Below are 16,692 nucleotides of genomic sequence, written 5' to 3' on the forward strand. Positions count from 1 at the left end.
ACTGAGGACATCCGTGGTTTTCTCCAGACTGTCTGCTAAGTAACTGACACCAAAAGAGAAGGCTCTGGCATACCTATTTACAAACATGCCATTCCAGATTAAATGTCCGATATCCTGAATACAAATCACTACCTTAGGGGTATTTCCTCTCTCAAGGGAGCAGTTTCATCTTCCATTTGTGTATGAATCACAAAAGCAAAGTAAATGATGCAGACCATATTCTGAAACATGCATAGTTTTATGCCACTTCTTTTCCTATCTGCCATTATGATGCATTCATGAATTACTTTATCTCCCCCCCTTTTTCACCTATTTGTAATTAGAGGGCAGAACAGATGGTAGTAGCTTACTTTAAAGTGATGTCTTTATTAAAGCACTTCTCAGTATGCTACCTAACAATTGTGCACAACAGCAAAGAAATTACTCTAGCTATGGACAAATCTCAGAAGGTTTGGAGATTCATAGTAGAGACACATCAACATCTCAGAAAATGTATGAGATCAGTACAAAATTCCAGAAGCCACCTGCTCAGCTGAATGGCACTTCAGGAGCGTCACTTCCACCTGAGGTCTTTGGAAACACCATTGCCAACCATATATACATAAAAGTTAGGAGTCAGAATCTCTCTCTTCAAGCTCCATTTTCACATTTAGTAGGGGCTTAAGCATTACACCTCTGCACAGAGGCAAAAAGGGAACAATATTTACTGTTTGGTATTTGAAGCATTAGAGAGCAACTGCCTAAAATTGTCCTGTATCTCCCACCCTTACAAAGGAACAAAATCAAAACCTAAAAGCTCTAGTGCCATGTACTACTCACTGGCTGCTTTCTTTTCTATTACTGTCCCTTGTAGCACACTATCTTCCTGTAATCCTTGACACTACTCTCCCCATACCCCTTCCACACTTTACACCCCTTGCAGCTCCCACCTGTCCCCACTCCCTGACCACCCTGAGCCTCCATCCTCAACTTCCAGTCTCTCTCTGGTCTTCAGTCTTCAACCCTAAATGACAGGGTGTCCTGGTTCCAGTTAGGACAGAGTTAAGTAGCTCATAGTAGCTGGTAGGGTGCTATGTTTTGGATTAGGATGAGAAGAGCGCTGATAACATGCTGATGTTTTAATTGTTGCAGAGCAGTGTTTACACCAGGCCAAGGACTTTTCAACTTCTCGCTCTGTCCTGCCAGCGAGCAGGCTGGGGGTGCAGCAGGAGCTGGGAGGGGACAGACCCAGGACAGCTGACCCAAACTGGCCAAAGGGGTATTCCATACCATCTGACGTCATGCCAAACAATATATAGGGGTGGCTGGCCGGGGTGGGGGGGGCCGGCTGCTCGGGAATAGGCTGGGCATCGGTCAGCGGGTGGTGAGCAATTGCATTGTGCATCACTTGTTTTCTTACACATTATTATTGTTAATACTATTATCATTATCACTATTATTATTATTATTGTTATTATTATATTCCTTATATTCCTGTCTTAATAAACTGTCTTTATCTCAACTCACCGGCTTCACTTTCCCGTTTCTCTCCCCCATCCCAGAGAGGGAGGGGGGAGGGTGAGCGAACGGCTGTGTGGTGTTTAGCTGCCAGCCGGGTTAAACCACAACACAGGGTGACAATTAGTTGGTTTAAACAAAGAATTTTATTCCTGAAACCCAGGAAAATGACATTTATTTTGTTAGGGTCAGCCTTGTTTCACTATGAAAATAAAGAGCAGTGTAACAAAAATAATCACTGTGCCCTCAGCTCTTATTATACTAGTGGCAGAAAGCATCCGTTTTACACAGGTGAACAACAAAGATTTACCAAACAATTCTCCCTTCTCAATCGTTACATTTGCATTAACATTTCAAAGAAAAGCCATATTGACAGTGGGGCAAATTGTTCACCCCCAGAAGACTACAGACGTACCAAAATCAGGAATTTAATCGTGATATATATTGTGCTCAAGAGAAGAGACCCAAAGCTTAGAGCTGTCTTTCCTTTTGCAATATTAAGCTGCAAGGAGAGAGCTTAGAGAGGGGTGAAAAATAGTTCAATAGACTTTGTATCCAGCCCAGATCACAATGGTCAGTTAAACTGAGTAGCACCTCCAAAATGCTCCAGCAGCTGGCTGAGAAGAGCCCTCCCCTTTATTCTATTTCAGAACAGTTGACCTCCTGATACAGTTCTTTAGCAAGCAGCAATTAATTACTGGCATCCTTAGATAAAAGCCCCATGATTTACAAACACTAAATACAAGCTTCAGCTGTTTAATGGTGCTGAAACCCACACTCTAAGGATGTGTTAGGATACATATTACACAGCACTCACTATCTTTATGAAACAATTGGCAATATTGTGGCTATCAGAAAGTGTACCAGTCTGAGGGTTTTTTGTGCAAAAGGAGAAGAATGAATTCTCCAAAGATTCTCATATTTAAAATATGCTTTTCCTCACAGGCTTGTCCATATCTGGATTGCTTTTAGCTTTCTTGCTACAGTCTTTCCTCCTTAACTCAGCCCTGTGAAGACAATGAGATTTCAAAGACTAATTCTGGAGTACAGTGAGATTATCTTTACTGGCACAATTTGATAACAACTGAGTGATCTCTAGTTGCAAGTGTCTCAATTCCAGCTATTGACCACTAATATTTCAGTATCTCACCATAACTGAATTATGCACTAGGAAAATTTTCTGGTGTATTTCTAGAGCTCAGATTAACTACCTAAATCAGCTAATGGCAATCAGTGCAACAAACAGAACAGCTACATTCTCAGACCTATCGTACTTTTACTGGCAATACACATATACATTTGACAAAACCTACATATGGAGATTGATTTTTTCTTCAATGCTTTCCACTCAGTAATTTACCTACAAAATTCTATTATAAGGCTATGATTACAAAGGTTAAAACATTCTGAGCCAAAGGCAGTGATAAGTACTTAAGTTTCAATAAGTTTTCAATAATAAACCTTAATAAGGCATATCCTAAAGGATCCTTAAAACTTCAGTTTTTCATTCCAAAAACTTCAGGATGACCTATTGTTTCACAGGTAAATATATGTATATATATATATTAAATGAAAAAGGTAAAAGGGATGCTCTAAAGAATCATTTTCAAAATTTTAGAATAAAAGCTTACCTCGTTATTTCAATTTGCTACTTTTTCCCAGCTGATCAGTCTTTTGTCTGCCCCCCCTCGTGTTTCTTGTTTGTTTGCTTGTTTTTTCCTTTTTCAGCTTTCCTATTCTCTTTGCCATCACCTATTATTAGCTGATGAATCAAGGATTCACATTACTAAGATACAGCTTGCAAATTAATTAGAGATGTTGAGCAAGAGAGAAGACAGTGAGCAGTGGCACTGCTGCCAGACTTTCAGTGTCAATGTCTGCACCTGGTTTTCATTTCTTTGGGATGTGTCATGATGTTAGGCCCCATAGTAACTGATAAAACTTATTGTAAATCTGGTTGCTAACACAGATTAATGTTTCATCCCAGTCAACCAGAACATGCCAATAGATGCATGAGCACCATGTTATGATAAGGAGGTGGTCTCAGAACTTAAACAGAACATGAAAACTGGGTGTCAAAAAAGTAAATCTACTGAGCATTCCTTGGTTGTTAAGTGCTTTCTTGGATGAGAACTCTACCTGTGGAACGATGATGCACAATGAAAACCTGAATCAGTAACCATGCAGAACATGAAAATTAACAGATTTTAAGCTTTGGTCATAGTGCTGATATGTGTTAAGTGTCTCTTAGATTTTGCTTTTACTTAAGTATCCAGTGAGTAAACTTTTTTTTTCTATTTTTTTTTTAAAAAAACCTTCACAATAGACATAATCTGTAAGTGGACTGTCACTATAGTGTGATTTCAGTAAATCAATACAAACTTACGAACTCTTCCATTTATAATTGTTGATGTAATACATTTTAAGATGGTATCTAGCTGGACTGGACTACAGAAAAAATGATCAGGGATAGGAAAATAACTAGTATCTTTGCACCTCATAAATGTTTAAACTTTAAAAAAGATCTTTTACTGATGAGTTTTTTTTTTTCCCCCCTCCTACTACTTGGTTTCTTGTATAATATAGCATTAGAAACATGTATTCTGCACATTAACTAAAGGGCGTAACTACACAGCTTTATGAATCGAATCAAGTCCATATTCCTGACTAGGAAATCATAAGAATTTCCTCTATCCAAACAATAAATGGCAATGTCCACTGATGCCAAGAATTGATTGCTTTGGATTCTCCATCCTTTAAGCATAAATTTGAAACACCAAGCAATTAAAGGGAATTAATTATATTTTCAGACTAGATTTGTTATATTGTTTAGGACTTTCATTGAAACCATATATTAGGGCAAGATTCCTTCACACTAAGACCTGGAAGGACAATAGTCCTTTATCTTGGAAGCTGAAGTTTAATCAACATTTGACAAGACCATAGTCACCTCCTGTATTTAATTGGACAGGCTTCCAGTGAAGTGGCAGAAGAGGGATGGAGAGGTTTGCAGGAGGCAGGTGCTAAGAAGCACAGGTGGATAAATTGTCCTCTCAGCCTGGGCAGGGGGGTGTCTAAACATGTCCTAGAAACATAAATCCCTCATTAGGAACTGGCAAAATAAGACAGCCATATGTAATCATAGCAAATACAAATTCCTCTCTCCTCAATTTGTTATGAAACAGCATAACTTCAAGACAGAAAACCTATGGCATGCCCAAGGAGACAGCAAGAGAGGTCATTGTCATAGGGCTGTGTAGGAGACCTTATTACCAAAAAACATCTCCTTGAGCTGTTTTACTCAGCTATCACATAGACACAGAGCTTCATGTGGTGACCCTAGCTACTCACATCTTCTCCTTTCTATTAGTGAGAATAAAACCTTCTGCCTAATGAATCTTTGTGGCTTGAATACAAAGGCTTTTGGGGTGGGAGAGGGAGTGTTCTTCCCCTTGTTCAGCTGGGAGCCTAAGACAGAGGGGAAATCAGCGGATATGTGGAATTGTATATCCTTAATACTTAGTAGAGCTGGAAAGTGAACCCCACTGTCCCCAGTTTAGCATTTTAGCAGAGAAGCACTTATATTCACTGAACTGGTTCTGTACCAATCTGTCCAGGCTAGTTTTTGAAGAAGAAACAAGCTCCTAGTGCTGTCCCATGGCCCCAGTCACTAGACCATTAAGATTTTTTTTTTAGCATTTTATGATGTCTTTATTTCACTGTGCATGTTTTATCTCTGTCTAATTGCATTTGTAAATTGTTTTATGCATCTCAAAGTGCTCAAAAGACTGGAGATACCGATAAAATATAGGAGAATAAACTGGGAGAAATAATTACTGAAATATAGGATCCAATATCTTGAAAAATCGATTTAAGGAAACTGCTGAAGGGATATGCATCCCTTGTACCTATTTAGAGTGAGTCATTGGAGGAGGAGCAATCTGGAAGAACTGAAGAAAATTTCTGTTTGATTCATCTTACTGGAGATAACCTTAGAAATTCTAGAGTCTGTGCTGCAATGCAGGAAAAATTTAAAGCACAATAAAACCCAATTAATCTAATGAATACATAAGAGAAAGCACACAAGCTGGCAAAACTATGAGGGTCCACTCCACCCACAAAGATCCTAGGACATTTTTGTTCACTCCTTTGGCACAGAAATATTTTTATTGCTAACTTTTAATGTAGTGTTAACTCTTAGTGAAGTACCATTAAAGCAATACTGGTCACTTGCATTTTGTTGAAAAATTTGATCTTCAAATCTTTCCCTTCACAGTTTAAGTTTTACAATTTGGGGACAGTTTATAGGGAAGGATACCGGCACTCCCACCCCTCCTACCTCAAGGTTTAGCAAACTCTGGTCTATCTCACAGAATCTAAATTCCAAACTTTTTCTGCTCCTGAGGTGAAATCCTGACTCCCACGAAAACAAGGACTTGTACTAATTTTTATGGGGTGTGTATTACTACTTCCCAACTTCTGCAAAGTTCAGATTCAGATATAAACTTTGGTGTCTACAGCAGAAAGCTCAGCCTTGGGGCACGCCAGTGTTTTACTACATCTGGGAGTTGTGGATCAGACGTTTGTCTGGCAAAACCACATAAAATGGGGGGACATACCACCACATGAATCAGGTTGAGAGCTGCTGAGAACCGTGAGGTGAAGAAAAAGAGAAACATAGAACACAGAGGAACTAAGATTAGAATTTGCCACAAAGGGAGGGAAGGAAGGATACATTTGGTCTTATATGTAATGGAGACTGACCTGACATTTGAGGTTATACAAAATGACAGGATGACATACTGTGCATGTTTACTTTTCAGTCTGCAACACTATCCTTGTGACTTTTGCAATATTATGTTTACTACGTAAGGGCGGCCGTGTCTGAGTACATGGAGGAGAGACAACCTGGGAACATACAGACAGTGGGAGATGTCTGTAGCGCCCTCCCCTCCAGGGCTACACTGAGACAATCTCTTAGAGCAGCAGTGCTGTCAGAGGGGGGTGGACTTCCAGTTGCAGATAAAAGAGTAAACTTGGATCTTAAAAGCTCCAGGATTCTCTCAGCAGGACACATTCATTTTGTGGCCAAGTTTCCCTCCCACTTAGATATATGTAATTGACTGAAATAAATGAAACCTACCCAATAAGTGTTGTCCCTCTCTTTCTCTTAAAGCTTGGAGAATCCCCCTCTGGTTCCTGTTGCTCTAAAATACACATTTCACCTCCCTGACATTCATTTGAGGATCAGTAATGCAGGTGAAATTGTGAAATACTAATTTATAGCAAAGCAATAAACCTATAAAGAACTGACATCAAGTCTAATATAAACCAGTTTGGAGAAGGGATATAGAGGAGCAGACAGTGCCCTATACAGAGCAGGCAGTAGCCCACACCCCATCCCTCTAATCCACGACTTTAGACCACATCTTATATATGGACCAACAATAAGAACCAGGGAAAAGATTCATGCAAACATCTAAGACAGAAGAAACTGTGATGCTGCAGCAGCATATCTTCAGATATAATGTGAAATGTTAATTTCATTTCAAAAAAAAAGGAAACATGAACAAAGTATTTGTTTGTAGTTAAACACAGTTTGAGGACTCTCATCTTTGAGATGTTCAAAATTCAAATAGACAAAGCCCTGAGCAAGCTGATCTAGGTGGACCTAATTTGAGCTGAAGTAGGATGAACGAAGTGACTTCCACAGGTACCCTCCCACTTAAAGTATTCCATAATAAAATTCCTTATGAATTCAGCATCTGCATTTTTCCCTGAATGTTATTACAGCAGAGTCAAAAAGTCTGAATTTCTAGCAATTTGCTTTTACTTAACAGTTGTATCAAGAAATACTATGGATGAAACAGCATAGGTTTTTTTTTTTTTTTCCCCTCTCACATTAGATGCATACCACATGTCCCCATCTCCCTGTAGAAACACATTTACTAGATTCACCCAAAATCAAAAGTACCATTCACAGACAAAGCATTACTGGTCAGTGCCATGGCAAAGATGTGGAAAAAGCAGAACCTACTTCAGGCAGCTTGCTGAGGGGCAAACTGTTTTCTGACAAATATACTCAAGCCCAGCCAGCTTTGCTGTTGCTATCACTGCAGCTAGCACTCAAGGATATGAACAAGATCTCTGGCAGAGCAGTGTGAGCCAGAGTCAGAGAAAGAAGCAGAAAAGGACCTAAAGAAAGGAAAGAATGTCAGGAACATTACTGTCTGATTAGGAATGCTTCTGTCTCTAGCTGCTTCAAAAAAGGGGGGAGTGAAGTTGGTCAAGTCTGATTTGAGTAACCAGAAATTATGTATTTCTGCATTCTAATAGTAAGGTTTTCTGTGACAAGCTCTCTGAAATGCTTTATATTGGCCTCAGCTGTCATTCCAGCTGTACAAGTCTGTATCAAATTGAAAGAGCTTACTTGGTTTTTCCTCATATTATAACTCATTAATACTTTTTAATAAAATAAAAGGTCAAATCAGCACTTATACCATGTCAAAGATATTATATTAATGTTGCTGTAGATATGACCCAATAGACTCATGGTCAGAAGAGAACCAGGCAAGTTCAGAATATTGCAACTCATTGACTAAGTCTTAAGTTCAGTTGCGTTTAGAGTTTTCCAGAACGTACTACCTTAAAGGAAGGCAATAAATCTTGCTTTCAGGGACACCTAGAAGCTTTGTCAGACATTGAAACTTATTTGGGTTCTGAATTTGAAACAAGCACTTTTCATATTCTTTAAATAACAGCTGACTGATCACAAGCCTAGAACTTCTGTTTTATTTATGGATACTACATTTTCCCAAACAACAAAGCAAAATTGCAAAGGTTAGTTACATAAATAACAAATAAACTCCCTCTTGCAAGATCTATACATTTCAAGTTTGAATTGTTTTTCTACCAGCACCTAATGCATACAGTTGTTGCTAATCTGTTGGCTGGCAAAGGATCAACAACCTTGAATTTTTAACAGCTAAAAGCATACATCTAAAGATTGCAATGATAGCTTTGCTTATCTCTGTCTGGTGGACTGTAAATTCTGCTAGCTGGAGTTTTCAGAGGTAGGCGCTAGAGTCAATGAGTACAATGATTTTGAAAAGATGAAGTAATGTCATTAGAAAAGAAAAAAAAGACAGGTTGAACTGGACACATTCTTTCAATTGTTTCAAGACTTAGCAGGACAGAGGTCTACCTTTCACCTTAACTCAGCCCAATATTCTAATCAGAGCAAAATTGTTTTTTGCTATATATTGCACAGTACCATCTTGAAAATCCATCAAGGGAGGAAGCAGACTTAAAAGACAGATATATATGCAGACAGGTTTCAAAGAATTCCTCTGCAAGTTCTTATCCACTAACTTTTAATATTGTTTTATTTAGACAATTCTGCCTGATATGCAGTGGTCTTAGAAACAAAACCAAAACACCCAACCTTGTTAATCAATCTTAGAGACAAGAAAGGAATCTGAACAAGCATTTCCCTAAAAGCTTTACCACAAACTGCTGACAAAATTGCAACCACCACAAAAATGACCTGAACTGGAGCAGTATGTACACCTCACCTCAGACCTTCAGATGAAGAAAGAACATGTAAAAGTCAAAAACTACAAGGTCTTCCAAACATTAAATTCCCTACTACATGCAACTGGTGCATTAGCAATTCTTTAAGAAATCACTGGTTTTGATGTCTCATTGGTTTCACTGGTTAGAGGAGCCCTGCAAAATCACTGCTAGGAGAAGAGCAGAATTGGATCAAAGAAATCATTCCCATCTGAAGCACAGCTCAATGCAGATAGATACAGGAAATTCTTTCTGCTGGCAGATCATGTAAGGTCCTTTTAGTCAGAAAGTAGTGGCTTCATTGCTTTTGTGATTTATGGCATACTAGAACTGTCATCTATGGATTGTTTTTTGAGCAAGATATTTGTTAGAGCCTGAACACTCTTACAAAGGTTAGGACCAGATGAACAGTGAAACGCTGTCTTCCTCAGAAGTAATACATTCTCTGAATTTCCCAGATAGGAATACAATCTACACACATATCCATACACAGTAATACCAGTGCCTTTAGGACACAACAGATTTAATATGCCTATGAAAATCAGCAGAAGAATTCATGTGAAGGCACTCTCTCACACTTTCATGAATTGTCAGACTTACAACTAATTTGCTGTGCTTGGAGAAGTGTCAGCATACAACAGACATACTAGATGCAGACAATGCACTGACAGGTATCCAGGCATATATTTTTTCAAATGGAAAACTATATCTTAGCCAAGACTCCAGAGAGGAAAACAAGGGAAATAAATATCAGATGTGTAATATCCTGAAGAAGGGAACCCCATGCTTTAAACCTTAAATCCTGATCTCGTAATTTTCTCAGTTCCTCTGCACTTGAATCCTCCTGCCTGTCTCCCTACCTGCTAAAATGCACCACACAGTACCAGAAAGCCTGTGCACTTAATTTAGTGCACCCAAGCCTATATCCACGATGGTTTGCACTGTCTCTGAGGGATGCAACACTTAACACTGCTTGGGCTTCAACACTGAGTCTTTGTGAGGTTTATTTGCTAAAAACCTGATGGGTTATGGAGCACATGAACCAATATCACAGAGAGTGCTAACAGTACAGCCTTGGTTTTGCTTTAAGCATAACAGAGTTTTCAGAATTAGAATGTGACCACTTCTTTTAAAATGTGTCAAAGATATTTCTTCTTTTAACTTGTTCTCTAGGTAAATTGAATCCACACAATTTAACATTGAAAATTATTCTACTCTCACCACCCTCTCCTGCACTGCCTCCCATTTTCAATCCCCAAAAGAAAATCAGTCTTACATGAGCACTTACTGTAATTTTATGTCTATCACTTGGAGACAGGTAAAACTCTTCGCACTTCTAGCTATTCTCCAACCCTTTATCCATTCAGCCACAGTTTTGCTGTCAAGGTGGTGTGCAGACTCTGGTAAATGGAAAAGTTCATGGACTGATGAGCAATGCAGTATCTGGAGCACAGAAAACAAGACGGTTTGATATCATCCTTCAGGTGTAAACTCCAGGGTTTAGTCTTAGAATTGTCACTACTTTTACAGCCTATGTTTTGTTTTTTTTTCCTCCTCCAAGGACCTTCCTTTATTAAAATGCCAATATAAGCTTTATTGGTTAACTAATTCTGTCTATATAAGCAAAAGGCATTTGGAAAAGCAATAAATTCTTAGGTCTTACAGAATACCAAATAACCCTTATTCAAATACCACAGGTTACAAACAGATATTAAGCATGTACACATTCAGCGGGAGATGACCAGAGTTAATATCAGTTAATGTCTGATATATCAAACTCCTTAGGCATAGCAAAATAACTGTGATTCCATGGAGCAAGTAGTAATATTTTATAAAAGGAAAAGAAAATGCATATATCAAAACTCATGCTCATTCTGAATTCAGACAACTTCTTTATCATGCTGATCTTTGGTTCCTAACTAAACGCGCTTCTAAGGATTTCAAGATTCATAGACAAAATTGAATTGTTTTACATATCCCAATGACATAAATAGCTTTGGTACCACTGCAAAGGAATGGAGGCACAAGGGGCCAATCACAGGCTTGACTTTCATCTTTTGCCATTACCAGAAGGCAAGTCTAGCACATGGTCAGTAATTCACCTTGGATAAAGTCAGATCTAGTAGAGCTGAAGAACTCCTGGGGTGCTTGAGTTTAATCACTTTCTCAATAATTTCTTTTAATATTGACATACTAAAGACTGTATGATAATTGACAAGATTGCCGCTGACACATTACTTTCCTAACAAAGCAATCATTTCATTGAAATGCACAAAAGCTACCTTTTCAAAGATGAATATGGCTTAACTATCACTTCCCCTAAATTTGTAGGGATCGGATTAGCAAGAATACTGTAAGAAAACTTGAAGCAGAGCAGCATTTGCACAATTACTTTCTAATGACGTATTTCCAGCTAGATATCATGACAATTATAAATACAATTAGTTTAAGAAACTTATTATTCATAATCAATTAGAAACCTCGGGGAAGGGAAACACACAAGCATTTGCTAGCATGAAGACATAACTTGAGTCTTCCTGAGAGGAACAAGCAGACAGAGGTTTGCTCACTTCCAGTAGATGCCAAGTTAATATTGTGAATATCACACTTGCTGATGATAAAATCACACAGTAGGTAACTGATGCTTTTCTATTATGTTATTCACGCTTTACAGTTCCCTCAGAGAGCAGCCTCCATTGCTCACGGAATGATGATTTCAATTGGAGAGTAACAAAACAGGTTGCAAATGTACAAGAAGTCCCAAAGTTTCAAAACCAAATTTTGCAATGCTTTGAATTAACATTATTCCACTGAACTATACTGATTTCCACCAAGTGAGCATTTGATTCGTACAGGGTACCAGCTGAACTTTCAAAAAGTGCAATTTCTTAAAAAAAAAAAAATAAAATAAAAATGTTTATAGTATCTTCATTGATCTTTCATTAGATCCATAGAGGTGATACAGACCATTCAATAACACTGAAAACCTAATTCTGTCTGGTTTTGCTATTGCACATATCCACTTAAATATTTCTTGAGGTTATGAAAATACCTCCTCTTCTAAACGAGGAAATCTGTCTTCCATCAGCACAGGCTGACTACCTTGCCAGCTTTAACCTCTGGTCTTTCTCTACTGTTACAAGTCATTAATCAGTTACTTCCATCACTGTAACCAGTAGTGACTATCTATAATCATCTTCTATGACTCTTTGAGAGCTTGCTATCCACTAGTGTCAATGCCATTTAGGTTATAAAAATGTGTTAGTCTAAATGCCATGCATGCATTAATCACTTGCCAGGCTTTTGCTGTTACAGTTTGCTGAATTCTAGTTGCAGCTATGCATCTTTTATGCAGGACAGCATTAACTGTAATAACATTAAAGACACTGCTCCAGAAAAGCTGGGATAAAAGCAATCAAAAGATAATTAACCCTGCAGTTCTATATTTTTCTTTCAGCAGCCTGAACTTGAGTATTCCCCTTGTTATTCTTGCTGTGCCAGAAAAGAGGAAGACAAACATTTAATCTGGGTAAACTGAGCCAGTAACAGATCCATAGATTTGATGGTAGGAGGGATCATTAGTTCAAGTTTGCCTTCCCATAGAACAAGTCAGAGAATGTCACCTCTCACTCTATACTCAACCAAAAAGGAAAAAAAAAAAAAAAGACTAATGTTCAAGTAACACACATTTTTACCAAGAGAAATCCAGCCTTTACTTGAATGAGGGTTGCTGGCTTTACTAAGAAACAAAACAAGACAATTGAAAAGGAATTTTCAGAACATGCCATACATAATACTCCAGACCTCCTGCATCACTTCCATGCTGCTTGCTTCCCTGCTTAATTTCTATGCATATGCTCACACCAACAGGTAGCTCTCCTCTGCAGAAAGTCCTGCCTGCCACTACTCTCACATCCCTGTCCTGCATTTACCCTTATTCATGTCCACCCATTTTTACTTTTCTGCCCAAGAAATCTGTGGGAGGAGGCAGTCCAGGTACTGTCTGACACCAGCAACATTGCTATTTGCTGCCCGATCACTCACCTTCTTTCTCCAGAATGTTTTTGGTTGCAGCTAACAGGTTCCTTTCCACTTACAGATAAATGCAACACTCAATTATTTTAAAACAATGAAGATTTATTGAACAGATGATCAAAAATCACATTAACAAACCCCATCTGCAGACACCAAATCTGCAAAATCTATAATTTCCTCTGGTAGTTTCTTCCAATAGCTAAATCTCTGTCACTGTGACTTATTTGCTTCTGTATTGTTATTTGAATTGGACCAGAATCAATTCCCTGCTGTTCCTATTGGTTTATTTTCTAGAATAAACATCAAACTCCACCACTATTTGCATTTTTTTTTTTTTTTAGCTTTTAAAAATTATATTGGGACAAGAAGGATTCCCTTTTCTCCTTCATCTCGCATAGTTCCAGTACCTTACTCCTCCTTATTTTTTTCCCCCTGAGAAAAAAAGTGGGGAAGGAAGGCTGAGAGAAAATAAACATAGTGGAGATACGATATGCCTGTTTGAGATCAACTTAGAACTTCCAGAAGAAAATGTTTATATAAATATAAATATTTATAGACACATGAAAAAAAAAAGTTAAAAATCTTTTGGCTTCAGCTCTAAGATCCTTTGAAATTTCTTCTGCTGTTTCAGGGCTGTTGGTGGTGCAGTACTGGATATCACTCAGTACTCTTATCTCTGAATCTCCTCTAACTGCCCTCGACAGACAGCTCTCAAGATACTCATCCTGGCCAGTAAGAACATTCACTGCTCTGCTGCTTCTTATCTGTTTCCATTCCTTATCTATCACCCTTTCCCAACTGGCCAACTTCCCCCATCACATACATTTTGTTCCCATCTTCCCTTTCATACAGAGCATCTTCTCTTAACTACTCTTCAGGTGTTCAACCTCTTTTTAGAGTGGGTAGCTTGTGTCGCAGAAAATTTGTTGCATTGACTTATGAAGTGAATTGGAAGTAGTGCCTAAATCCACTGCTTTCATAAGTGACGGAAAGCTTTACGTAAACAGTTGTCATCCAAGCACACAGAAAAAGGGAAAGCTTTACAATCTTGCCAGAAATGTCCCTTCCCTCCACACATTTTCCTTAGCTATGGCAACACTAGCAGGTAGTATCACCTCAACATGGGCAGACAGCTCTGTCCTGGGAAAGGCAGACAGGAAGGAAGCAAAAGGATCCTGAGTTCTAGCACTAGCAGGACAGATTACTTCATCTCTGCATTTTGCTTCTCATTGCCTGTTTAAATTAAAATGACTAACTAGGTATTTTCACTGTAGGTCTGGTCTTTACAGGGCCATTCAAGGTTTTAAAAAAATAATTCCATTCACTTCCAAAGTAAATTATGTTAAACCAACTTTAAAATGGCTTTAATCCTCTTTGAGAGCATTGTCCACAGTCTTACTATAGGTTAGTAATCCACTTGAAAATTAACAAGTTTGCTTGATTTCAGAGAACTGTCCTCAGTATTTCTTCACAGATGAGTCCTTACTATTCCACTATCAGCATTAAGTCTAGTGAAACAACAATAGCAATAAAGGTGATACCAGTAGCTGAATCTAATTTTTTCAGGAAAAGTTTTCTCTGAAGAGCTCATTCTGAAATACTGATTTGGTCAAAATCAGTTTTGTTGGTTCAACTAGCACAAGGGAAATTACTGTATAGAAGTATTTCTAAATACTTACTATGCATCCTAAATATGCCACATTCATAAATCACATAAGGACAATTCATTATGATAAGCAAGGAAAAAAGATGTTATCACAAAAGATACTGTGTGAAAATATTGAGATAAAAATATTTATTATTAAAGTAATGAAGATATTCTTGATACTTTATTATTTATAGTTATTTATATGTTATTATTGATAACTCGTTACTTTGAGAACCATGTATGTTAGCAATTACTATTGCTGAATTTCTTCATATTGCTATGAAGGCACACGGCATGAAAACAAGAGCCTAGTCTATGATATCCCAGTTTAAATCCAATCATTACTGTAGGCCTAGGTTGCCTGAATGGCTATTGGTTTTGAACCAAGGAACGTGCCAGCTGACACTAGTAAGATGACAAGGGTTAAAGTACATTAAATTGCTAAATAACAGGGCCAACATTTAACCCCAAACAGAATTATATAATATCCCGAGTTGGAAGGGACCCACAAGGGGTATCAAGTCCAATTCCTGGTTCCACACAGGACCACCGAAAATTAAGACCATATGTCTGAGAGCGCTGTCCAAACAGTTCTTGAACTCCAGCAGATTCAGTGCTGTGACCACTGCCCTGGGGAGCCTGTTCTAGTGCCTGACCACCCTCTTGGTGAAGAACCTTTTTCATAATATCCAGCTGAACATCCCTCACCTCAGCTCTGTACCGATCCCTCAGGTCCTGTCCCCAGAGAGCAGAGCTCAGCGCCTGCACTTTTGCTCCCCTCCTGAGGGAGCTGCAGGCCGCCATGAGGCCTCCCCTCAGCCTGCTCTGCTCTGAACACAGAAAGTGACCTAAGCTGCTCCTCATACGTCTTCCCCTCTAGACCCTTCACCATCTTTGTAGCCCTCCTTTGGACACTCTCTAGTAGTTTTATGTCCTTCTTATATTGTAGTGTCCAAAACTGCACACAGTACTGGAGGTGAAGCTGCACCAGTGCAGAGCAGAACAGGACAATCGCTTCCCTCAGCCAGCCAGCAATGCTGTGCCTGCTGCACCCCAGGGCATGGCTGGCCCTCGTGGCTGCCAGGGCGCACTACTGACTTACATTCAATTTGCTATCAACCAAAACCCCCAGATCCCTTTCTGTGGGGCTGCTCTCCAGCCTCTCATCCCCCAGTCTGTAAGTATATCCAGGGTTGCCCCTGCCCAGGTGCAGAATCTGGCACTTGCTTTTGTTAAACTTCATAATGTTGGTGATTGCTTAGATTCTTAGTTTTTCCAAAGTCTCTCTGCAAAGCCTCTCTACCTTTGACAGAGTCAACAAATCCTCCCAATTTAGCATCATACACAAACTTAGTATACCTTCAAGTCCTGCAAACTAGGTCATTTATGAAAAAAATAAACAGCCCTAAAAACAGTGTTGAGAACCAGTCAATTCTCATCAACTGAGAACAGTTGTTCAAATCACAGGCTCAGTCAGCAGGGATCAGACCAGAGTTTATGGCCAGCCAGGACATGGGGATGCTAAGCTTAGGAGGACCTGGAAAGAACCATTTAATTCACTGCCTGTGTAGGCTGGATAAGGCCAACCTCTGTGCCTTGCCCTGTGACTTGCTCTCTGGGAGTAAAATAAAAAAGAGTTCTCACAAGAAACAGCAGTCATCCTACAATCTATAAGACGAAAGCAATACAAAACACTGCATTTAACATTTATGCGCTTTTTTCATGCTGACCAACCTGAGTTGGTGAGATTACACACCTTTGTAAAAAAAAAAAAAAAAAAAAAAAAAAATCTGCCTTCTGAAAATCCTAATGTTCCAAAGTTATATTTTTGTTCCAAATTGGTAAGAAAGCAAATAGTATACCAGGAAACTGGAAAAAAAAATGTGGTTTGATAAAACCTGTCTGCTAAAATATGACATCTCAACAAAAAGGAATTTATT

The 16,692-nt window shown here is 38.7% G+C and overlaps 1 long non-coding RNA gene across 3 annotated transcripts in view; it reads right to left on the reverse strand.

The window, feature by feature from the left end:
* Nucleotides 1-16,692, reverse strand: part of LOC308198433 — a 211,888-nt gene that overhangs the window by 134,814 nt on the left and 60,382 nt on the right. For all 3 annotated transcript variants that reach the window (XR_013953909.1, XR_013953910.1, XR_013953911.1), the window contains exon 3: nucleotides 10,358-10,512. This is a non-coding gene — a long non-coding RNA (uncharacterized lncRNA). The remainder of the gene's footprint in view (nucleotides 1-10,357; nucleotides 10,513-16,692) is intronic.

Source organism: Anser brachyrhynchus (assembly GCF_964034855.1).
Source record: "Anser brachyrhynchus genome assembly, chromosome: 7".
Taxonomy (NCBI): Eukaryota; Metazoa; Chordata; class Aves; order Anseriformes; family Anatidae; genus Anser; species Anser brachyrhynchus.